The sequence below is a fragment of the Mustela putorius genome, unplaced genomic scaffold, assembly GCF_011764305.1.
Source record: "Mustela putorius furo isolate JIRA1106 unplaced genomic scaffold, ASM1176430v1.1 tig00003983_pilon_pilon_pilon, whole genome shotgun sequence".
Taxonomy (NCBI): domain Eukaryota; kingdom Metazoa; phylum Chordata; class Mammalia; order Carnivora; family Mustelidae; genus Mustela; species Mustela putorius.
The window spans coordinates 22,174,913-22,200,703 of NW_025422123.1; the positions used below are offsets into that span (position 1 = coordinate 22,174,913).

General features: G+C 39.9%; 1 protein-coding gene and 1 long non-coding RNA gene across 2 annotated transcripts in view; both read right to left on the reverse strand.

Moving 5' to 3' along the window:
- The window catches only part of COL21A1 (collagen type XXI alpha 1 chain), a 254,886-nt gene extending 237,925 nt beyond the window's left edge, over positions 1-16,961 (reverse strand). The window contains exon 1 of the mRNA XM_013045877.2: positions 16,941-16,961. The gene's annotated coding sequence lies outside the window, so the exon portion shown is untranslated. The remainder of the gene's footprint in view (positions 1-16,940) is intronic.
- A 117-nt stretch (positions 16,962-17,078) lies between these two features.
- The window catches only part of LOC123389531, an 89,369-nt gene continuing 80,656 nt past the window's right edge, over positions 17,079-25,791 (reverse strand). Inside the window, exons 6-8 of the long non-coding RNA XR_006604148.1 lie at positions 20,822-20,908; positions 19,392-19,463; positions 17,079-17,118 (exon numbers count right to left, since the gene is read on the reverse strand). This is a non-coding gene — a long non-coding RNA (uncharacterized LOC123389531). The remainder of the gene's footprint in view (positions 17,119-19,391; positions 19,464-20,821; positions 20,909-25,791) is intronic.

Below are 25,791 nucleotides of genomic sequence, written 5' to 3' on the forward strand. Positions count from 1 at the left end.
CAAAATCCATGTAGATGACTCTTGCAATACTCCAGATGCTCAACCTCTCGACCTCTGTTCTCTCCATAACTGATCACATCCTCCATGTGATCTCAGTTCCCTACCCCCATGGTCATATCAACAGCTTATTTGTCATCACAAATAGGAATCTCTCCATGATCGCAATTTCAAAATTGCATTTTTGGACCACCACCTCTTATCTCTCCAGCTCAATCCCTCTAGCTCTTCTACACCCCCAAAACACTTCAATGACAACAGATACACAATCCCTTAATTCTAGTTTCCACTGTTCCTTGCTGCCTTCATCATCCACCTTCTTTGATATCCATGTTCCATCATTTGTTTCAACATGGATGGGACTGGAGGAGATTATGTTGAGTGAAATAAGTCAAGCAGAAAGAGTCAATTGTCATATCGTGTCACTTACTTGTGGAGAATAAGGAATAACACAGAGAACACTGGGAGATGGAGAGGAGAAGTGAGTTGGGAGAAATCAGAGGGGGAGAAGAACCATGAGAGACTGTGGACTCTGAAAAATAAGCTGAGGATTTTGGAGGAGAGCGGGGAATTGGGTCAGCCTGGTGGTGGGAGTTAAGGGAAGGCACATATTGCATGAAGAACTGGGTGTGGTGCATAAACAATGAATTTTGGAACACACACACACACACACAAACACAAAATTAAATTAAATTAAATTTTTAAAAAAAAACAAGTGCAAAAAAAAAAAATACACCTTGCATGGAGCCTCAAGTCTCATACCTTCTTCATTATACTCTCTTTGTACAATTCTCACTCTGGTTAAGTCTAGCTCTGCCTAATCCTAACCCCATACCTGTGAATCCAAACATGACTAAATATTCAGTCACCCTAATGGCTCTTAAATTAAGTATGTGTCCACTAGTACTTAGTGTTACCTGGAAATCCAAGTATGCTCGCTAGCACATTTTCTCTCCCATTCCCCCAAACTCTTCCTCATCAACTTTGATCCTCAGACCTCCAACATCTTCACCTGCCTCCTTACTCTCAGTTGAGGACAATACTTCCAATTTCCCTTTCAGGGGAAAAGAGAAACTAAATCAGGAGAAAACTTCCATGTTCTCTCACAACCACCGCCTCCCATGTATCCTGCACCTGTGCCCACACTCTCCGCCTTCAATCCTGTTACCGTCAGTCTTGTATCTAACTAGCAACCCTCCCCTGTGTACACCAGATCCTTTCTCTCTTACCTTCTCAGCCATTCCTTTTCTGACATCATCAATTTTTCCTTCTCTGATGGATTAGAAAAGATAAACATACAAACATGCTGTAAATTTTGCTCCCATCTTTAAAAGGTATATATTTAGTACTGACCCCACTAGCTATTATCCTATTTCTTGCCCTATTTTCAATAAAATTTCTGAAGTTGTCTGTACTTGTATCTGAAATTACATACACACACATGTGTGCATACATGTGTACACATATACACACAACATACACACATGTACATACATACACATGCACACACACACACACACACACACACTCTCTCTACTCCCTAACATTATCTCCTAATCCTTCCTCCCTCTCCCTCCACTCCAGCCACCCCACCTCTTTGCTGTTTCTGCACCAATCAGGACCCACCTCAGGGTCTCCTTTACCTGGAAATCTCTTTCCTTTAATATCCACATGGCTTGTACCTTCACCTCTTCTAGTCTTCTGTTCAATTTTCACCTTATCAGAAAAGCCTAACAAACTTTTCTGAAAGAGCAATGCATTCTCTCCCACCGCTCCACCCAGGGTTCTCTTTCCCCCTTCTCTGCTTTATTTTTTTTCCCAGAGCACTGGCACCTTCCGGATTTTTAAAATCATGGCTACACACTAGCAAAATGTACACTCCACAGGAGAGGGGCTTTTGTCTGATTCACTGCTTTATGCCAAGTGCTTAGAATGTGCCTGGACACAGGGAGCATTCAGTACATATTAGCTGAATGAATACTAAATGTTGCACCAAGGAAACCGAATTTTACAGACAGTACGTTAATTGGCTCATCGCCTCGGCGTACAGAAATAATAGAAATTGCAAAACTTCTAATTAAACAGGAACTTTGGGGCACCTGGCTGGCTTAGTCAGTGGAACATGAGACTCTTGAACTCAGGGGTGTAGGTTTGAGCCCCATGTTAGATATCAAGATTACTTTAAAAACAAATAAATCTTTAAAACAGACACATACACACAAACCACCATCTTCATCACAGCATAGTTAAGAATCAATTCTCCACGGGTCTCTCCTGTTTCTACACATCTTATAAGCAGAGGCACCAACTGCCTTTGCTCCAGACTCTATTTTCATGGGTGTTTATATATTGATCAGTCCTAGAAATTAGAGATGGTACCTCCCTCCAGAACAAAGGGTAGGTGTGCTTGCTGCCCATTTTCTGAAAATTGGATTTCGTAAGCTCAGGGTTTCTCTCCTGTAATGAAACTTACCACATGTCCAGGCACCAATCTGGACCCTACACACTGGCCCAGGGGAACTTTAGGCAAAGCGAGCTAACACAAACATACTGTTTGCTGTGCTCTGAGTAATAAAGTCCTTTGTCTCTGACCTAGAAGTACCTTCTGCCATCACCGAAATTGTGGCAGGCTGACTTGTGAGCTTGAAAGAGATAAGAGCTCAGACCCTTCTGTGTTCTTCACAGATACTATACTACTGTTCCCAGGTGCACTAAGTGAATTCTAGAAGTTTCTGTCTCTGATTCTTAGAATCCCTAAATTTACCAGAGATATTCCATTTAGTTATCCCTTAATTCTCTGTATAACTTAGGTAGTTGGCAACAGATAAAAGACTTAATCCTTTGCTCATGTTTATATTTAACCCAAGATGCCAGGTAAACCCCAAGCAATGTGATGAGACACAGAGGAGTGTCATCCTACTGGACAGACCAAGGTGACACTCAGGCTGCTCCCTGGACTATAGTGGAAAGGGTAACTGGGCACTGATTTGGTGCTTATGCTTGTAGTGATAAAGACCTCTTGTCCTTACTCTTCTCCAGTGGCTTCCCCCGTCTACTAGCCTGTGATCTCTTTTATCTAGTCTAGGGACAGGAAAAGCTTGCTTTGGCCACTTGGAAGCTGAATCCCTTTACCATATGATGCTTGGAACTCTGTTGGCTGCTTTACACTTTCCTCAAAGCAGTAGAGACTGAACACTATGTCGAAGAGAAACGCTCAAGGATCGGATAATTATGAACTTAGCCCAAACAGTCATCTCCAGTTCCTAGAGCTAAGACATCACTTAGCACTCCCCTAGGAACACAATCTCTCCATTCACTGGCCCTGACCATGGCATGGCCTTAGACACTTGGACAGGTAAATGACAGTAGTATGGAAAACAGACCCAACCTTATACCTGATCAAGGGAAAATGAGGCAGAACCGGATGTCCCACCACATCTGGACAACCATGGAATGGTACCCCACCCACCTCTATCATATTAATATAATATATCATATAATATAGTAACTGAGATCTTCTATATGACTTTGTCATTCTCCTAACAGATATTCAGTTACCATTAGTTATGAAAACTGATTAAGAATTTTAACATAAGTCAAGGGCAATCTGGGGAAACACATGATTGTATTTTAATGTCATATTTTATTAGATATGTTATCTTTCATTATCAAAGTTCCTCACACATTTTAATTAAGTACATATATATCAAAATGAAAAGATAATTAAGTTCTGAAACTCTTTTGATCTTTCTGAAAGTAATCAATGGCAGTATTTTTAATAACTGATTCTTTAGTTAGCTTAAATTTATTATATTAAAAATATGTTACAATTCATATATATTAATTCAAACCTGGGAAACTATAGAAATGTATTGAGTTAGAAGCAACAGGATAATCACAATTCCCCAACTCAGGAAGTAGCTGCAACATGGGCTCTAGCATAACCAATCTTTTTCCCTTACATAAAACTACCTTCTTCCTCATTTTACTAGGCTCTTGAATCTTGCCTGAGGAAAGATTATAAAAACTAATTTAATTGTAATTTAGTGATATTGCATCACAAATCAAAATGACAGCCCTGTCTTTTTTTCTGGTTAACAATCTAACATGGTGATCAGTTGAAACAATTCTAAGAATTCTTCAAAATCTTATTGTATCAACATGTATTGCTAGCAAAGTAACTATTTTGATTTAGTTGGACAGGAAATTCTGAAAAACATTTCATAAAATGACTATTAATGCAACTCATCTAAGGCACCTGGGTAGCTTAGTTGGTTAAACATCTGCCCTCTGCTTGGGTTATGATCTCAGGGTCCTGGGATGGAGCCCCATGTCTGTTGGGCTTCTCCCTTCACTCTCCATCCCTGCTTGTGTTCTCTCTCTCTCTCTCTTTCAAATAAATAAATACAATCTTTTTTAAAAAATGCAAATCATCTGTTCAGTTAAAAACACATATTTCTATCTTGACTTGATCAGGAACAATGATAATCAATACACGAGTGATTTAATTTTAACTGAGACTAGACAGGCACATCTTGAACTACCCCCAAAAGTTACTCCTACTGGACACTTGGGCTTGAGAGAGGAAAATCTTAACAGAAAATGGGAAATTCTTCCATTCTAATTACATATTTAGAAAATGAATTGTGGATACACATGTATCTTTAGAATGAAACTTTGTTCTTTTTATGTAAACCAATATGATCAAGTTAAACATCCTAATTTGCAGTAGATGATATAAAACTTCATTACTTTGATTTTATTTTTGTGAACCTCTTCATATTACATCTTTTCTTTAAATGTTCTAAAGTTGTGTAAATATTTAAAACTCTGACCTCTGGGTTTCAGAAATTTGGGCATATGTATGAGCAGAAATAAAAAATTATTATCCCATTTCATTAAAAGTAAGTGAAAATGTGAATCTCATGTGACATAGTCTGCAGTGAATTTCAATAATAGAATAAAAGAGTTTGTATATGTGCTGCCAAAACAAGTACTAGAATAAAACAGTTTGGCCTCAGGGATGGAAGAAGCCAAAGTAAGGAATTCAAAAACAAGGAAACGGGCGTTTTTCCAGAAGCTGACCCATGGTGAAGAAAAAGCATCAGGTAACAGGTCAGCAGCAAAAGCCCCTAGGTCAGGAGTCCCAGGCAACACAGGGGTGCTCTGAAGTCATGAGGCCCTTGGAAAATTTCAGAGAATTAATGGCCATCTTGGAATGGTGGTTCAGGGTGAACTCAACAAATCCAACAGGCCCACGCTCAAATCCTGCCCTCACCAGCTCGTAACTAGATACTGTTGGGCCAGTTACTGTCCTAAGAGCTTCAGTTTCTTCAAAATGTCAATGGAAATGATCACATTACTTACCTCCTAGGACCTTAGTGAGGAAACAACTATCCACATCATAATACACTTAGCACAAGGCCTGGCCTCAATCCAGCACAGGCAGCTGGGAAGGGTCACATGAAGAAGAGGGAAACTGGTCATCGGGAACCAACTTACTATCTTACAGAATATAAAGAAGACAGAGTACAATCTCATAAATGTGGGGTCAGGCTGCCCACTGGGCACTTAGGAGTTGGGTCACTTGCTACTTGCTTAAAAATAAAAAAGCACATTTTCCCATTTAACAGGCAAAAGTGACTTGGAAATACAACCCAGTAGTTGTTACAATATATAAATTTGTCCAACCTACTTTCTGGTTATAGTCACACCATTACTCCAATAATTCATTTTTTATGACTCATAGTCACATGGTTTCTAGAAAGAGACTGAAAAATTAATATGAGTCATCTTTTCTAACAGCCATAACTATATAATGTCTTTAAATCCTGCTTTGTCTAAGTTAAGCAGACGTGCTTCCCAAAGGTCACAACCTCCTCCTCTGCCAAAGGCCTGAACATCTTATTAGATCCCTAATTCTCTATGAATTGCCCAGCATGACAACAAGGTTTAATAACTTCTCATCTAGAAAGACAGCCGCACACCTTTCTCAACACAGATTCAGCATAGCTCGGCATCCCACTTTGCAAAATGCTCCTCTTTATCTTCTACCAGTGAAAACTCCATTTTCGTCTCTTATCCTCCAACTTTCAACATCAAATATGAAAAATAATTAATTTAATTAATTAGCAGCAGACACTTGACATTCTGATAAAAAGTGTGCCTCGTGTTTTCCCTTTAGGAACATTTTAAATGTTTGTATTTTAAAAGGCTTCCAATTTACTCCCTCCCCCTCCCCCAATTCCTTAATTATTTCTCAGATCTTTAATTACATGAGTCAAGACAAATTGATAGCTACAAACATCAAGTATATAAACTTGTCTTCACAGTGACAGCTTCAAATACTTCTAAGGTCAACTATGTTTAAAATAGGAGTCCTTCTCAGTTAAAGACTCTTAAATATTTCAATATATATCCCATAGGATATCAAATTTGATATCCTACTATACATACTGAATTCTAGGTACAACACAGAATAGCTTTTGTGCTACCAAAGCCAGTGTTAACTGTCTCTTTATTTGCTGTTAATTTTAAGACATATTCCCAATCTCAAGAGAGGTAATTACACTGGAAGAAAAATCAATTAGAGACTCTGCTTGTTGTGTTTCTCACCAAATCCCTAAGGCCCAAGAAATATTGTAGAATTAAGAAGTCACCAGTGAAGCATTAATGTGAGTCACAGAAAGACCAAGCCTCGTTCAATTTGATGAAAGCTGTACATTTGCAATCACGTCAAAGGCAGAAACACTTTAGAGCCTATCTAAGAAAATCACCTTGCAGAACTGATAACTAAAAAGGCTCACAATTATTTTCTTTTAAAAAAAATTAATAAACCCTCAAATTCTTCCAAGAAGTTCTCTGTAATCCTTCAAGATTGAACTCTACCATTCCTGTATGTTTTCCCACCTACTATTTTGCAATATATAAATGAGAAGCATACTATTGAATGGTAAGGAGGGAGAACAATACTAACCAGCAAACTCTGCTCACTGAGCTCACAGTCTGCTACTCCATAATCACTTGGGCGGATGAGTCCAAACCCTCCACCAGCAACAAGACTCCTGTTCGTGGACCCAGTTCTGAAAAGACAAGGCCGTCTAGTTCTGGGCCTGGGCTTAAGACCCGTACGAACCTGGGTTCAAACCCCAGCTTGACCACCTACTAGCTGTATGACCTAGAGCAAGTGATCTAACCTCTCTAATCTCATCTTTAAAATGAGAAAAGCAATAGCTGTTTACCAACGGCTTATCACATTGCGAGGCACACAGTCCGGCTCAAAAACGATAGCTATTATCGCGACGATCATTACAGGACTCGTATCTACTGCCACTTCAAGTTCAAGGAGTCTTTCACTGTGAGGACTCAATCTTTCACTGTAAGGACTAACTTCTTAATATTTTATGTGCATAAAATCATACACACACGCACACGTCGGACAATGACGAACCCAGATCCCTGGCTCTGTGAGCCCCACCCGAGTTGCAAAGCTGTAGCGGCGGAGACAGGGAAACCAGGAAGTCTGCGTGGAGGAAGTGAGGAAATGTTCACATTAGTAGCTAGTCAAAGCCAAATCTGGACAACCACACTGGGCCATTTCCTATCTTGATTTTTATTATTACTGCCTGAATAATATAGGGCAGCTGATTTTTTTTTTTCTCTATCTCGACAACAGTTTAGTTCAGAGGTGAGAGGAAATGAAAAGGGTGGTTTGTCAGGAAGTAAGTTCTCTTTACGCAGCTGAGAACCTGCACCAAACAAAAGCTATTTATGGAGCGATCTGCTTAACTAGTTCCAGGAACTTAAGTCTCAGGTGTAGGTAATGCTGTCAAAAACTCAGAATGTGTAAAACTCTTGGCTGAATCTCAGAGAGTCTCCTAGTTATCATAGTGGGGTACTGGGGGGGGGCTCAGACTCCTGAGCTAAGTTTAATAAAAGCTGTGCATATTGGCCAGTGTTTCTTAGGATAGTCTAGACCACTATCATTTCAGCGTGGTATAAATAAACACAAAGCGAATTTTTTTTTGCGGATAGAACCTTAAAACCACTGGAAGTCGAGAAGGATATTTGGTTTGCTATACTGTAAAAAGTCAATTCTTTGAATATATGCATATATTGATTTCAAAATATAACATTCATTTTTAAGAAAATGTAATTTAGTGATTTAAATTGAAAATTTAAATGTTAAAAATTAAATTATTTGGAAAAAATTTGGAAATTATTAAGCTGGATTTTTAGAAGAAACCAAATTAACTGCTGCATTATGAAAATAAAACTATTTGCAAAATGGACACAAAATATAGGGTTAACATTTCTAAAAAAAAAAGTATCAGTTAACAGTAATAGTAAATACATTCTTTATCTAACGATGTAAAATCATCAAGAAACATAGCATTTGATAGCAACTGTTCCTTAAGTTTGAGAATACAAGTTCTTAGCTGGGAAGAACGATCTCAGACAATCAACAATATGGTAGGATATTCAGAAGAATCCTCAAAAAATCATTTATTTATCAAACTTAGCTGTGAATTGGTAAAACACTTTTTCCTATACAGGAATTATTTTCTTAGGATATAATACTGGTATGCAATTTTCAGCCCAAAAGATTACAGCTTGTAATACCTGCCACCAAACTGGCCTCCAAAGGTGTCTCTTTTTCTATCACCATTCTCAACACCAGGTTATATCAGTTTTTGAAAGTTTCTGTTAATTCACTAGGTAGAGAGTGACATCATCACCGTGCTCAGTTTTAATTTGCATTAATGCGATTAGGAAAACATTTCTAGATGTTTCTTAACCATTTATATTTCTCCTTTTATAAATCATCTATTCACATCCTTTGCTCGTTAATCAATTGGTATGTTCTCAGCTCTCTAATTTCTCTGTAAAAACTCTTTATACTTTAAAATCTTAAGGACGTGTATCTAGACATACTGATCGATATTTTACCAATTTGCCATTTGGCCTTTAATTTTCTTCTGCTGTGTTGTCCTTAATAGGTTTTAAATTTTCATCTAAGTAAAACTTTTAAACTTTTCTTCATTTTATGGTACTTCCTCTGTACTTATGTATAAGAAGGTCTTCCCACTCTGAGATCAAAAATTGCCATGTTTTCCTCCAACTTATGGTTTCATTTTTTAATTTTTCAGAAGAGTTTTATGGAGGCATAACTGACATACAGTCAACTGCAAGTTTAAAGTGTGCAATTTAATAAATTTTTACAAACACATAAACCTATGAAGCCAACACCCCATCAAGATAATGAACTTATCACTGGGTGCCTGGGTGGCTCAGTTGGTTAAGCATCTCAGCTTAGGTCTTGATCTCAGGGTCAAGCGTTGGGCTCCATGCTTGAGTATGGAGCCTACTTACAAAATAATATTAATAATAATAATAATAATGAACATAACTATCACCCACTAGTGGCACTGTGGTTTGTTTAGTCTTCATCCCATTTGGCATGGAGCTTCTAAAATCTTAGAATTTCCCAAGTAATAAGAGAACTATAGGTGGGGTTTTTTTGTTTGTTTGTTTTTTTATATTATTTATTTATTTGACAGACAGAGATCACAAGTAGGCAGTGAGGCAGGCGGAGAGAGAGGAGGAAGCAGGCTCCCCGCTGAGCAGAGAGCCCGATATGGGGCTCAACCCCAGGACTCTAAGATCACATGACCTGAGTCCAAGGTAGAGGCTTAACCCACTGAGCTACCCAGGTGCCCCTATAGGTGTCTTTTGTAACATTAATGAGTTAGCTTTTGGAAAGCACCTAAGGAGGGGGCTGGTTGCTAGGAGAACCAACCATGTGATTAGAAATTAAAGGGTCAGAACTTTCAACCTCACCCCTCTAAGGTTCAGGGAGTATAAAGGGGCCGGAGACTGAGTCAATTGACAATGGTTAATGATTTAATCAATCATGCCTGTGTAATTAGGCCTCCATAAAAACTCAAAATGAGGGCACCTGGGTGGCTCAGCGGGTTAAGCCCCTGCCTTCTGCTCAGGTCATGATCTCAGGGTCCTGGAATCAAGCCCCATATTGGGCTCTCTGCTCAGCAGGGAGCCTGCTTCCCCCTCTCTGCTGGTGCTTCTCTGCCTACTTGTGATCTCTCTTTCTCTGTCAAATAAATAAATAAATAAAATCTTTAAAAAAAAAAAAAAGACTCAAAATGAGGGTGTTTGGAGCACTTTCAGGATGATGAAGACACAGAGTTACTGGGGAGCAGTGTGTGTATAAAGGACATGAGAGATCTCTGCCCCTTCCCCTTACTTCAGCTTATGCCTCTCTTCCATCCGGCTGTTCCTGAGTTACACCCTTTTTAATAAACCAGTGATCTAGTAAGTAAAATGTTTCTGAGTTCTCTGAGATACTTCAGCAAATGAATAGAGTCATGGGAACCTCAGATTTATAGCCAGTCAGAAGTATGGGTAACGGCCTGGGCTTGTGACTGACATCTGAAGCTTGCGGGTGGGGAGGGAGGAAGTCTTGTAGGACTGACCTCTTACCCTGTGGGATATGACATTATCATGGAGTAGATAGAGTCAGAATTGAGTGAAATTGTTAGGCACCAGCCGGTATCCCTAGAATTATCTGTTGGTGTGGGGGAAACCCATCCCCACACACTTGTTGGAAATAAGCAATTGAATCATTTCCTGCCTTACAGCATCACTATGAGATTAAGTGAAATGACATATGGAAAGTGCTTTTGTACACTTTAGTCTGACACACAAAACACAATAATTTTGAGTTACAATTGTCATTATTATTTCTAGACCCTTGTGCAGTGGCTTAAAGGTGCTGTGAGTAAGAGAGGCACAAGTTAGTCATAAATTACGATGAAGTTGAGTTGTTGCCCATGAAAGAATGGCTGCATGGCCAACAAGAAGCTTGTTAAGTGATATTAGCTGATAATTTAGTAAATTATAGAATCTATCCCTTGGTTTTGCCAAGCCTTGATTTGCTAATATGCTAAGAGACCAACACTAACCAGGCTTCCAAGTAACTGATGTAGAAGTGAGCCAGTGTGTGAGCTGTAATAAAGATCCTAAGTACCACATGGGTTAGATCACTAGTCAATGCAGCCAGAACCTCCTCTCCCTCCAGGTTGTCCCTGCACTGTGAGAGACAGAACGTAAAAATAGACAATAGCCAGACCATAAGTAAAAACTGAACTTTGACCCACAACATGCCCTGATCTACACAGGAAACCAATCTCCTTATCTGCAATAAACAACCCCGGAAACCAGCCCACCTATAAGTCAAAAGTGCAGGGAGCCAGATTGCTATCTCTGGTGACAATCCAGGGAGCTGAACAATAACTCTGTGATAATCAGCCCCAAACTATCAGGATTTGATTAATAACTGACAGCTTCATGCTTAGGACCAACAAGAAAAAGCCAAATACCCACCCTAACCAATCACCCAAAATGCCCCACTTCTACTGAGGCAGCCTCCAGCTTTCCCCTGCCAACAGCCAATCCCAGCAGACCTGAAGACTTTCTTTTTTCCTTTTTGCCTCTGAGTCTGCCAAAACACAAGTGGTGAATAAACAGACTTTGCTTTTCTCATGATTGGTCTTGGTTTATTTCCACAGCTGCAGGGATAAGCCAGGCGGAGCTGCCCACAGGGAGGCCTGCCATAGATACTGGTTTAGTTTCTTCCTTAGTAATTGCTCAGGAATGCTGAAAAATGCCTCCATTGTGTGTAAATTTTATTATTTTAACTGGGAGAGTTTGGGGACTGCCTTGTTATTGATTCATGGCACTCCTATATATTTGATGACAGTGGTAAACGATGACAATGATGGGGTTGAGGATGAGGAGGACAATAGGAATAATAACACCTAACATTTATTGAATACGTGCCAGGTGCTTTGATAAACACTTTGATCACGAAATCAGCTCATGGAATATGCTAGAATTCTCAGAGTGCATCAGCCGCACCTGAGGACTTAGAACTGAAAATTCTCTGTCCTGTCACCCACCTACTGATTGGCCCTCCAGGGGATTTTGATGCTGCCAAAGTTTGAGAGCCACTGGAATCCCTATGAATTCATTCTAATTCACATCATTTTAAGATAAGAACGTTGAAGGGCGCCTGGGTGGCTCAGTCCATTAAGGTTCTGCCTTGGCGTGAGGTCATGAGCTCAGCGTCCTGGGATCGAGTCCCCCCATCGGACTCCCTGCTCAGCGGGAAGACTGCTTCTCCCTCTCCTGCTCCCCCTCCTTGTGTTCCCTCTCTTGCTGTCTCTACCTCTTTTTGTTGAATAAATAAATAAAATCTTAAAAAAAAAAAGATAAGAACATTGAGGCACAGGGCAGCTAAGTAACTTGTCCAAATTCACACATCTAGAAAGGAAGTAAAGGTTGGGTTGAAACCTAAAGAGTTTGAACCTCTATACTGCCTCTCTAGTTATGAGGGAAGATGTGACAAGTTTCCAGAGGGGTACCTGTGTGGTGTAGTTGGTTAAGCACCCAACTTGAAGACCAGTGGTGATCTCAGGGTCCTAGGGTCAAATCCCCAACTGGACTCTGCACTCAGTAAGGAGTCTGCCTGAGATTTTCTTTTTCCTCTGCCCTTCCCCACCTCTTTCTCTTTCTCTCAAATAAATAAATAAAATCTTTTTTTTTTAAAGTTTCCACTTTAAGCTCAGGTGGTGATGTCAGGGTCCTAGGATCGAGCCCCAAATTGGGCTCTGTACTCAGTGAGGAGTCTGCCTGGGATTCTCTTTTTCCTCTGCCCCTCCCCACCTCTCTCTCTCTCTTTCTTTCAAATAATTAAATAAAATCTTTTTTTAAAAAAGTTTCCAATTTTCATTATCTAATTAGTCTATATGGATACATTCACTTTATGAGATTTTAAATAATTAAAATGGAGTAAGGAAAAACAAATGAGAAGAAAATATTCTGATATTAAAGACTTTATCCCCCAGAGCCCGGGGGGATGGGGAGCCGCCAGCCTAAGGGACTGAATACATTTCCAAGACCAGCTATTTTTCCCAGTAACCACTTTTTCCTTAAGGCTATATAGCAGTAAATTACAAAAAAAAAAAAAAAAAACACAAACTGAGATCAGTCTCAAACAAATGAGATCACTTATGTGAAAATACTTTTTAAGGAATTGCACAAATTCAAGTTACTGCCATTATTGTTAGCTAGAACCAATAACAGTATCTGTAAGGCGATCCCCCTGGCACCTCTCCCTGCCCTCTGATTTAAGTTGTGTCCACTCCATGCCAAAATTTTGGTCAGTGTAGTGGGAGAAAGAGATGTATCACACCAACTCTTTGGTACTGTCTCGTCCAAAACAATGGGTAGATCATTTTCCATCCAGTTATTTTGGCAAAACCAGTACGGCCTCAGCTGCTTTGTTTGGACTAAGTAAATACTTTCTAGTCTTTTTCCACATTTAAGTCCCCATGAATTCTCCTTTGCCACTCTTGTTTCATGGAACTGTTCCTAGCTAGACCTTAGTTTATTCCTCCAAATTATCGTCTCATTTCTTTCTCTCTTTCAAACATGCTCTACAAACTCACTTTTCCTGGATCTTTTTCTCCACCTACCCATGTAACTATGGTGAGTGGACATGACAATATTGTATAACCTGAGTTTTAAAAGTTTCCCGCACAGTCATCCTCTTCGTTATTCACAGTGGGTTTCTCAAGGGTTCCACGACATAATAACAAAAATAACAATAGCAATCACAACTACTACTTTTAATGAAGGCTTGAGATTTTCCAAGATCCTCGAGCCTTCATATCCACCCTGCAAGGCTGGAGGATGAAAGGATTTTTCCTCTGAAAGCAAATAATCTCTGTAAGGAGTCCTGCCCATAAACTATGCTTGGCTTATGTGAAAGTGTTATGCCACACGGAGAGCCTTTACCTTTGTGATTCTTAATTCTTGCTCTCAACCACCAACCACCTAACCAGAGCTGGTCAGGGCCTCAGCTCTGGAATCACACATTCCACTCCCTGCCATGTGATCTTGGGTCTGTAGGGCCTCAGGTTTAATGTCTGTGGAATATAGTGACAATAAATGCACATGTAACCAGCCAACTGATGTGTCTAAGCTCAGCGGAATACAAACATGAAAGGGTTTTCCTTTTCTCTGTGTGCTGCCTTCATAATACGCTACAGCAAATCCCTTTAACTTCATTTTGGAGATATCCCATTAATTTGGGGTTATTTGCACTTATTAAAGTTGCAAAGTCCCATCTAAAAAGATACTTGCAACTGACATGTCCAATAAAGTATCAGTATCCAAAATACAAAAAGAACTTTGACAACTCAAAACAAAAACAAAAATAATAATGCAATTAAAAATGAACAGAAGACATGAAAAGATATCTCTCCAAAGAAGACATACAGATGGCCAACAGACATATGGAAAGATCAACATCACTCATCATCACGGAAATGCAAATCAAAGCACAGTAAGATGTCACCTCACATCTGTCAGAATGGCTAAAATCAAAAACATAAGAAACAACAAGTGTTGACCAGGATATGGAGAAAAAGGAACCCTCATACACTTTAAGGGGGAATGCAAACTGTGTAGTCACCATGGAAAACAGTATGAAGTTTCCTCAAAAAAATTAAATATATAATCACCATGTGATCCAGTAATTCCACTAGTGAATATTACTCAAAGAATATGAAAACACTAATTTGAAAAGATATTTGCACCTCAACACTTATTGCAGCATTATTTACAATAGCCAAATTACGGAAGCAGCCTAAGTTTCCACCAATAGATGAGTGGATAAAGAAGATGCCGTATATATACATTAGAATATTATTCAGCTATAAAAATGAATGAAATCTTACCATTTGCAACAACATAGATGGATCCAGAGGGTATAATGTTAAATTAAATAAGTCAGAGAAAGACAAATATATGTGGAATTTAAAAAACAAAACAAAGAAACAGAAAAGTGACAAACAAAAAAACAGACTCTTAAGTATAGAGAACAAACTGATGGTCACGGGGCGGGGGGGCAGATAGGTGAAAAAGATGAAGGGGATTACAAGCACACATGTGATGAGCACTGAATAACGTATAGAATTCTTTTTTTTTTTAAACATTTTATTTATGTATTTGACAGACAGAGATCACAAGCAGGCTAGAGAGGCAGGCAGAGAGAGACAGGGAAGCAGGCTCCCTGCTGAGCAGAGAGCCCGATGCGGGGCTCGATCCCAGGACCCTGAGACCACGAAGGCAGAGGCTTAACCCTCTGAGCCACCCAGGTACCCCCTAGAATTCTTGAATCACTATACTGTACACCTGAAACAAATATAGTGTATGTTAATTATACTGGAATTTTTTTTTTTAAGTTCTATTTAGTCCACACTAATACAAAATTAGTCTCCGGAGTGCCTGGGTAGCTCAGTTGGTTAAGCATCCACCTCTTGATTTCGGCTCAGGTCATGATTTCAGGGTCATGAGACTAAGCCCTGTGTTGGAGTCCATACTCAGCACGGAGTCTGCTTGGGATTCTCTCTCTCACTCTGTCCTTCCCACTTCATACTCTAAGTTAACTGATTAATTAAAATTAGTTCACACTCACTTTAATGATCATTTCTTCCCTTGAAGTGTCATTAACAGTCATTCAGTTTTAAAATCGTCATTTTCCCTTCCCATTCCAAATGCTCTATGACTGAGTTCCAAACAGTAAACGACTACATATTCAATGCTAAATCAAGTTCTGCTGGACTCTGGCTTAGAAGTTCTGCATTTACATTCTAATCTGTGGTTCTAGGGTTTGAAAATGAGAAAAGGAGTATCAGGGTTTTTGCTGTACCATGGGGAAGGAGAGGATAAGTCAGGAGCAGGCAAACTTGGGGAAAAATAAATGTTTGATTCCAGACAGGCATATACATAGTTTGTCTTAGAAAACCATGCCATAAACATCCTAGATTATCATTACAGCTTAATTGACTTCCATCTAGACCACCTAAGCATTCGTCATTTCTCTTCAGCTCCTTCTAACGACCACATTATTTCTTCTTGCACTAATCCCATTGACCCAGGAGGAAGTTCAGACATGTGCACTGCCGTTAACTCCAGCTTCCCGGGAGTGAGCAAAGGAATCCCCTGGGAAGAGGGCAACGAACTTGTGCTGACCACCTAGATACACTGACAAGACAAAACCAAGGCGTGCACCTTACTTTGCACCGTAGAACATGCCTCCACATATATTAGAATTTTACCCTCCAGCTTATACATCATTTCTAATTCTATTTTACAGATGGGAAAACACTCAAATGTGTTTTACCCAAAGTGGCTTGACTAGTACATACTGGAACTGGAAAACAGACATTTAAAATCAATATTATCTCCTTTTAATGGAAAGAGAAATGGAAACAGAAACCTAAAAAAGCTCAAGATGTCACCTCACATCTGTCAGAATGGCTAAGAAACAACAAGTGTTGACTAGGATGTGGAGAAAAAGGAACCCTCATACACTTTAAGGGGGAATGCAAACTGTGTAGTCACCATGGAAAACAGTATGGAGTTTCCTCAAAAAAATTAAATATACAATCACCATGTGATCCAGTAATTTAACAAGACTAGTGCAAATTAACAAGACTAGTGGAAGCAAAGACAGAACCTCCTTTCTTGCACATGCCTAATTTTGCCAACATACCACACCGAAAGTTTTATGCTGCTGGGGTCTTCCATTTTCAGTTCTCAGCCCTTTGGAGAGATGGGAATCTTGCAGAACGTGTCTAACCAGAACTTTCCTGGGACCCCAGCGGGAAGAGACTCTCCTTTAGCTCAGCACTGTAGGACCCAAGGCTAACGACTCATAGCTGATCAAGTCAAATGAAATTTTAAGGTGGAAGTTGCTAAAGGAAGAACTCCATTGCCAGTTTATAAACAGAACTCTGAGATGTTTTTCAAAATAGTTCCAGGAAAGTGATATCCCCAAATTCCTATGGACTCACCTATGAAACAACCCCAGGGCTGACAGGAAGGATTTCCTTTAAGGGGTGCCTGGGCGGCTCAGTGGGTTAAATCCTCTGCCTTTGGCTCAGGTCATGATCCCATGGGAGGGGGGGGGGGATCGAGCCCCACATCGGGCTCTCTGCTCGGCAGGGAGCCTGCTTCTCCGTCTCTCTCTGTCTGTCAAATAAATAAATAAAATCTTAAAAAAAAAAAAAAGTAATCCACCACAGGGGCCACTCAGAAAGACAAGGCAGACCTTCTGATAAGCAACTAAACGTCAACACCTGATGTTTGAAAAGACCCACAATATATTTTGCTTTCTGCCTTACAGAGCAGCTGTTCACCAGCCCACGTTAAGGCTTGCCACTCTCATCCCATTGCCTGAAGAGCTACCCCCTACCTTCCTACCTGTCATTATAATAACCTCCAGAAACCCTAATAATAATTCATGTCAACTTTTAAAACTTGCATTTTTTTCTTGCATATGGAAGCAAAAACTGTCAGCGTCCATCACAACTTAAATGTTGAAACTTAACTCTTTGACATGCTTTTTCTGGTTTGGGGAGCCTTATTTATCTGCTTTTGCCCATGGCTCTTTACACATTGACTGGAATGGGGCTGGAGGTTACTTCAGCCTGTCTCAGATGCCTCCTTCTATTTTAGGAACAAATCACCTTCACAATAACAACTGATGGTAAACCAGTGGGAAGTTCAGAGTATGGTAGATCATGGTATTTGACCGTTGATTTTAGCCAGTTTTTATTGTGAAGAGCAATTCCGATTTCAGAGTTCAATTTGCCTTCAGAGTTTTCCTACATTCTATTTTTGTGGCTAGTTATTCAAATAAAATATATTTCTCAATATCACAGAGATTCAATCAAAAATTATTTTTCCTGTGGTCATTGAGACAGAAAAACTGAATTCACTATTCACTATTATAGTCAAATATAAAATACTTGATTTCTGGAATTAATGTTTCCAATAGAATTACAATTTCCTTATTTCCCTATTTCCTTTCATGATGATATACAAATAAAAAGAAAAGAGATGTTTCAGAAGAAAAGACCATTTACAGTAATTTTATAAAACTGAACTTTTTAGGGGCAACTGGGTGGCTCAGTGGGTTAAGCCTCTGCCTTCAGCTCAGGTCATGATCTCGGGGTCCTGGGATCAAGCCACACTGGGCTCTCTGCTCCGCAGGGAGCCTGCTTCCTCCTCACTCTCTCTCTCTGCTTGCCTATCTGCCCACGTGCGATCTCTCTCTGTCAAATAAATAAAATCTTAAAAAAAAACTGAATTGTTTTGCAATTTAAGTAAAAATTTAAGTAATACTCATCAAACTATAAAATGACCTTTTCTGAACATTAATAATTAAGATGTCTTATCATATGTATATTTACATAATAAACTAAGGTCCCTACAGTTTGTTTATAATAAGTTGTACTAGAGATCGGTTACTTTTTAAAGATCTATTTATTTGATAGAGAAAAAGAGAGAGAGTGCAGGGGGTGGAGAGGTGGGAGACAGACAGAGAGGGCAGAGAGAATCTCAAGCAGACTTCCCGCTAAACATGGAGCCCAACATACGGCTCGATCTCATGACCCTGAGATCATGACCTGAGCCAAAATCAAAGAGTTAGACACTTAACCCACTGAGCCATGCAGGACCCTTAGAGATTGATTATTAAACAGATTTCAAACTCATGCCTTTATCACATGTATATATTTTGAGCATCGGTCATATGTCAGGCACTGCTCTGAATTTGGGGGTACAGTTGTGAACAAGTAGGACAAAATCCTCCCTCAGGAAGCTTGCTCCATAAGCAGGTATTTTCTGATGTCATCCTTTGCTTTTTTAAATTTCTAGTCCCCTTATTCCAGTCCAAAAAGTCTCTCCAAAGCTGGCTTTCTAAGGTCCTTCTAGTGGGCTGCTTTGTTTTCCAACTCAAGAGCAAACACAGATCAAATGCCAACAACACCTCCATAGCTGCACAACACAGCAGTCCTGTGAGTGGAGTCAAAAGTAGTACAACCCACCATCACGCAGGAAGCAAGTGGAATGAGTTTGACCTAATCTCTAGTGCCAGAATAAGGTACTTACTTCCAAAATGGCACCAACATTCCTCAATTCATGATATTCATGCCCTTGCATGGTCTGCTTTCACACTGAATCAGGGTGGGCTTTGTGACCAATAAAATATGGCAGAAGTCACATTGCCTAACTTCCAAGGCTGGGCCACAAAGGCATTGCAAGTTCTGCTTGGTTTCTTAAATTATGCATTCTGGACAGTCAGTGGCCATGCAGTGAGGACATTACGAGAGGCCCACATGGAGAGGAACTGAGGTCTCCTGCCAACATCCAGGACAAACTTGACAGTCATGACCACCTTGAAGGAGAACCTTCAGCCCCAGTCAAGCTTTCAAATGACAGTTGCCCCATTTGACACCTACCTGCAATTTCATGGGGAACCTCAAGTTGGAACCACTCAGCCATACTGCTCCTAAATTCTTGATTCTCATTGCCTGTGAAACATAATAAATAATTTATCATTGTGTTAAGTCACTGAGTTTCAGGAAGATTGGTACACAGCAATGGACAATTATTACACAGGTTTATTATCAGCCAAACTCTTTTTTTTTTTTTTGTAAACATGGTCTTTTTTTTTTCTTTTTAAGATTTTATTTATTTATTTGTCAGAGAGAGGGAGAGCAAGAAAGCAAGCACAGGCAGGCAGAGGCAGAGGGAGAAGCAGGCTCCCTGCTGAGCAAGGAGCCCAATGTGGGACTCGATCCCAGGACACTGGGATCGTGGCCTGAGCCGAAGGCAGCTGCTTAACCAACTGAGCCACCCAGGGGTCCCTATCAGCCAAACTCTTAAAAGTGCCTAGACACTACCATCTTGTACCATTAACTACTTGTTGTAATATCCTCTTCCTAACCCCAGGAAATGCACTCTGGGAGTTCATAAAGCAGTTGATATGATAAACTGATAGAGGTTACTATGTAAAATACTACAGATACATCAATAGTATGTATTTTCTCTGCTAAAACATTTGTATCTTTTTTATTTATTTACTTGACAGACAGAGATCATAAGTAGGCAGAGAGGCAGGCAGAGAGAGAGAGGAGGAAGCAGGCTCCCCGCTGAGCAGAGAGCCTGGGATCATGACCCGAGCTGAAGGCAGAGGCTTTAACCCACTGAGCCACCCAGGTGCCCCAAATATTTGTATTTTAAAAGAATTTTTCAGGTTAAAAAACATTAGGTGTTTTCCTATGTAAATCACTGTGCTGGCCCCTCTGTGAAGTGTATGGGTGAACAGAGGAGAGACTCTTCCTTTAAGTACCTTATAAGGTAACAAAGGAGACAAAAAGGCAGAATATGAATTAAGGCAGATAGCATTTGAGTTGAGATTAGAAAGAGGAAGAGAATTGGAAAAGAACACAAGTGTATGAACTAAGGTCCATTATTAATGAGGATAATGTCTGGGTAGGTGACTTGGCAATTCTTTCATAACAATAATAATGAGTACTCATTTGTTGGGAGCCTATCTTATGCCAATCACTGATATATGATCAAATTTAATCTTCATTGCACAATCTGTGAAGGAGCTATTATCTCCTTTTCACGGGTGAAGAAACAAAGGTTCTAAAACATTAAGCCACTTTCCCAAGATCACCCAGATGGGAAATGGTGAGGCTGGGTGCTGACCTCACATCTTTTTGATGTCGAAACCAACACAGAATCTCCCCACTACACCACAATGAAAACAAGGAACCTTCCTAAGGACTCTGAACACATGCATGATCCCTGCATCTTCAGGCCATTTACACCACCAATCTTCCCTCCAAAAAAATGCCATTATGATGTGTTGACAGCTTACTTTTGATTTTAAAGAAGCCAGTCGGTCTCTAGACAAATCAATTCCAGAAGGAGAGTTTTGGAAGAATGCTGTGGTAACATAATGCATCTAAAAATTTCCAAAGGAGAAAAAGAAACTGTCAGAGGAAGGCCAGGGGCTTTTTGGTAAAAACACATTTTCTTCATTGCTCATGTCTAAACCTTCTGTCCTCTCTCTAGTATTCCAGGAGCCTGACTGACTCAATCTCTGGCAAATTTAAGCACCACATATATTTTTATATGGCACCATTCACTTTTCAACACTTGGCTTTGCATTCTGACAATTTAGCTCAAGTATTTGGATGAAAAATGAGTAGGACTGTTTTCTTCATTTACTCCTCTTTTTTTAGTACTTTTAAATTTATAATTTACATACAATAAAATATACAACTCTTATGTGGACAACTCAATGGCATTTTACTTATGTATACATCTTTAAGTCTACCACCCAGATCAAAATGGAGAACATACCCATCACCCCAAAATTTCCCTCATGCCTTTCTGGTCAATAACCACTATTATGACTATTCTGACTTCCATCACCATCAACTGTGTTTCCCATTCCTCAAATTCATATTAATGGATTAATATGTACTCTTTGGGGTCTGCCTCCTTTTGTTCATCATTTTTGCATTTCTTTCATATTATTGCATGTATTGGCAGTTTCTTTGTCATTGTTGAGTACTATTCCATTGTACTTTATGTGAAATACTACTGAAAAATTATTAGATCTACTTGGTCAATACCTGAGCTCATACTTTATATTTTGGGTGTCATCTCAAAAATGTAGATACAACCACCCAGACATACAAGACACATAATAACACATAATATTATCTATAACCATTTTCATCTTTCCCTGTTGTTCCTACTTTCTCTGGTAGCAGAAGAACAACATATGTTTGATAAGTAAATATAACCTGATATCTTCTGGCTGAAAACAATGTATGTTGGTCCAAATTGACTTGGAGTGAATATTAATTCAACTCAAGTTTCCAACCCCCAATGAGGGCTATTTCTATCTTCCCAGATTCACATCTGGATGGAGGGGAAGATGTTCCTACCGTCAAGGCAGCAGAAGGTGGGGTTTCAGACAAAAACCACCCTCAAGGTCTTTGCTGTCTGTTGCCCACTGAGAGTCAAGTCCCTTGTGTATTAGGATGCCACTCGCTGTAGCACTCACTGGTCCCCACCAGCACCTTCTGCCAGAGATTCTAATACTCAGCAGTCTCCCCATCTCAACCAGATCTGACACTACATCTGCATCCTTCTTGGGTTCCCAAAATTCTCAACTGCCTTTGCCACACCCCACTGGAGGATGATGGGCTCCAGGGGACTTTTGGCCACCAACTTAGATCCCTCAGATATTCCTAAAATACCACCTGAGCAGCCCATGCTCAGCACCATGATTAACATAAGACCTACCTACAGGGCTTGGTATTCTCCTGTGAAACATGGTGAGAAGTTAGGACTAACTCCCACACCAGGTATTTCCCAACCTTTCTGGATTTTCCTTGCCAACCCTTGCCCACCCACATGCCAGAGTTCAGCGCTCACGAGGGAGTCAAATCATTCCTGTCTGACCTCTTTGTCCTATTCTCCCACTTTTCCCTCTCCTTTGTGTGGGGTCTTCCCATAGTCATTTCATCTGCCTTCAAAAACTATGGTTTACAGAAGTGTTCTCAACTAGTACTGCACATTAAAATCATTAAGAAATGTTTTTGAAAAACAGCAATACCTGAACTTTATCTTAAACCAAATAACTAAATTGAGTCTCTAGAAATAGAATATAGGCATTAGTATTTTTTTAAGGTGCCCCAAGTGATTCTGATAAGTGACCAGGATCAGAACCCACTGGTGACAATAAACCTTTGATTTGAGTCAGCGAGGCTTAACTCTTGATAGGTAAAGAGAAACTTTTGGGATTTAGAAAATCTCTTTTTGATGGTAAGACATTGTGTTGCTAAAGACTCAAGAATGTCAGCTCTGAACCATGAGAGACTATGGACCCTGAAAAACAATCTGAGGGGTTTGAAGTAGTGGCGGGGGTGGGAGGTTGGGGTACCAGGTGGTGGGTATTAGAGAGGGCACGGATTGCATGGAGCACTAGGTGTGGTGCAAAAATAATGAATACTGTTATGCTGAAAATAAATTTTAAAAAATGATTAATTTAAAAAAAAAAAAAAAAGGATGTCAGCTCTGAGAACCAAAGCCAACAAATGACTTCTTTGCTCGGGACTGGGAGTACCTATTATTTCCCGGAAATAACAAAACCCATCCATTCCATGTGTGGAGAGATGAGGGATATTATCGATTAATGGAATTTTTTAAAAAATCAGTTTAATATTTTCAAAATATCATCCCCACATTCTTTTCATTTTTTTCATTTATCCATGCATTCACTTACTATGGTCCATATGACTCCACAAAGGAGTGGTTGGGACCAGCACCATAGCACTATATAGAGGATGAATCAACAGTCACTTGCACATCATGACTGGAGTAACAAGAGAGGATTCTCTTCATTTATTGAACAAATATTTACTAACTGTTTACTTAGGGTCATGTGCTTTTAGCATATAAGAAGGGCAGGTGGAGAAACCTGATCTCTTCTCATAATCTGAGTCTAGAAGAGAAGGCAGTGATATTGCACTAGGGACCTAAGGCACCTAAGTGTGAGGGGCAAGGTGTGGAAGGACACTCTGTGAGAGTTCTAAGAAGAGATGTGAGGTCCAACCCAGGGCACACCCCACCTTCCATCTCCCTTATTAATATTTCATTTTCCCCAACACCCCCAATCCTGCTTCCACAGACACTTTTCACATGACCATGCACAGGAGCCATTGCCTCAGTCATGGGAAATTCTTCCAGCCAAAGTAAGGTCTGAGGAAGAATGAAGATAAGGAGGGAGAGGTTGGTTCATAGTCTGGGCAGGTGAGCTGAGTAGGACACTAGGGTAGTAAGAGAGGCCAGTAGGGAAGGACAACTTGATAGGAGACCAGAAAGAGTTGAGCACTGAAAATAACCAAGAAACTCAGTCAGAAATTTGAAAGAGGGGGTGCCTGGGTGGCTTAGTCAGTTAAGTGTCTGCCTCTGGCTCAGAACTTGGAGTCCTGGGTTAGAACGCCTCATCGTCCAGGCTTCCTGCTCAGCTCCCCCTGTTCATGCTCTCTCTCTCAAACAAATAAATAAAATCTTTAAAAGAGAGAGAGAAAGAAGAAGAAAAAAATGTGAGGGAGGCAGAGAAAAACAATTTGTTCTTTATAATTCAGACCAGGCCAGTCTCCCTCTAGACACTTTGAGACTGGAAAACAGGGAAACTGCTGTCCTTTGGAAAGGCAGGAAAGTGACTTTTTACAACCCTATAGTTTCTCCTGTTGTGGACTTTTCTTTTGTTGTTTGTTGTTGTTGCTATTGATGTGAACTTTCTTGCCAGGATTTAAAAATTCTCATGTCATCTATGAAACACCGAGAGACAAAAGGATTGGGAGTTTTCACTCAATTTTCAGCAGGTAGAGCAAGACAGGAGATAAAAAAATCAATGTGAAAGTTTAGACTGGTTATGTCAGAAGATAAAGATGCTACACCTGTCCCTGTCACTCAAAGAGGAAAACAGACTTTCACTTTGTGGAATGTTCCTCAGGGGGGATACGTTCCTAAAGCAGAGAAAAAAATGGAGAATTGATTCTGATGAAGAGAAATTTAAAAGGCATTCTTTTAATCCTTATCTAGGGCACTAAGAAAACGATCCTTGAAAATAATCCACTACACTAGTAATTACCAGTTAAATGAGACAGATGCTTTCTTATTGGACACCTTCATACCAAATACCCCAGAGACAGCAAAATGAATTGAGGTAAGAAACCAACTAGAGTTCCTTAAGTTTCACGCTTTTTGCAGACAGATTTTGGGAATCCATGAAGACCTCTACCCCATCCAAAAAAGTTAACCACATAGACTGAGGGGTTGAGTCACCATAAATCAAAATAAACTTTAAAAAACACACTCAGCACACAAAGCCATAATTATCTCAAGCTGCATCCTTGCCAGCAAGTGGTTTTTGAACAAAGAAATTAGAGATGCTAAGGCTATCACCAAAGTGATAAACTTCTAAAAATCATCAATCAGAAATAAAATAATTAAAATTTCAGAACATCAATTTTAACTTTTATTCTTAGACATGTGGAGATGAGGAGTATAGCAATAATTTAGTGGAGACATGAAATAATATACCTATCTTTTGAATTAACCAGACAGAATTATTTGCTATTTCCTCTTTTCCATTATTATGTATATTTAGCTTGTATCTCATTTCATTTTTTAAATTTTAATCAAGAAGCATTTTGTTAAAAGAAAACAATCCAGAAATCCTCTTCAGTTTTATCATAAGGAATCAGGGCATCTTCTGGACTCCAAGGGCAGCGATACAGCTGGCCTTGGGGTTCCTGGGACACCATTAGAAGCCAAGCAGGATTCTGTCTCCATGTTTCTCACATGCTGACATGGATTCTTTGGTCGGATCCTCTCTACACTCACCCTTTCTTTCCACAGTCTACATCAATATACTTCCTTAGTCACATGGTCCCAAAGGTCTGCTTAAGATGGTGGTTTCCCATCTGAGTCCACACTGGCATGAAAGCCTAGCCAATTCAAAAATGGATCCCAGTTCAAAATTATCAGGAGAAGGAATCTAACTGGCCAGTGAGGATCAAGTATGCACTTTGGGTCCACTCCAAACCTGGGGTGTGGAGTGTGTGCTGAGGGTCACATGACCTGCCACCAGCTCAGCAGGGATGGGACTCCCTGAGATGAGAGCTTGGCCAGGTAGAAAGAGCAATGAGAAGGACAGGCAGGGATGACTGGGGGAGGACTGGCAAACTCCTGGAGCACTTGTGTTATAATCAGTGCTTAGATGTTTTGTCCTCCAGGAGAATGTCAACTGGTAGGGAGAGG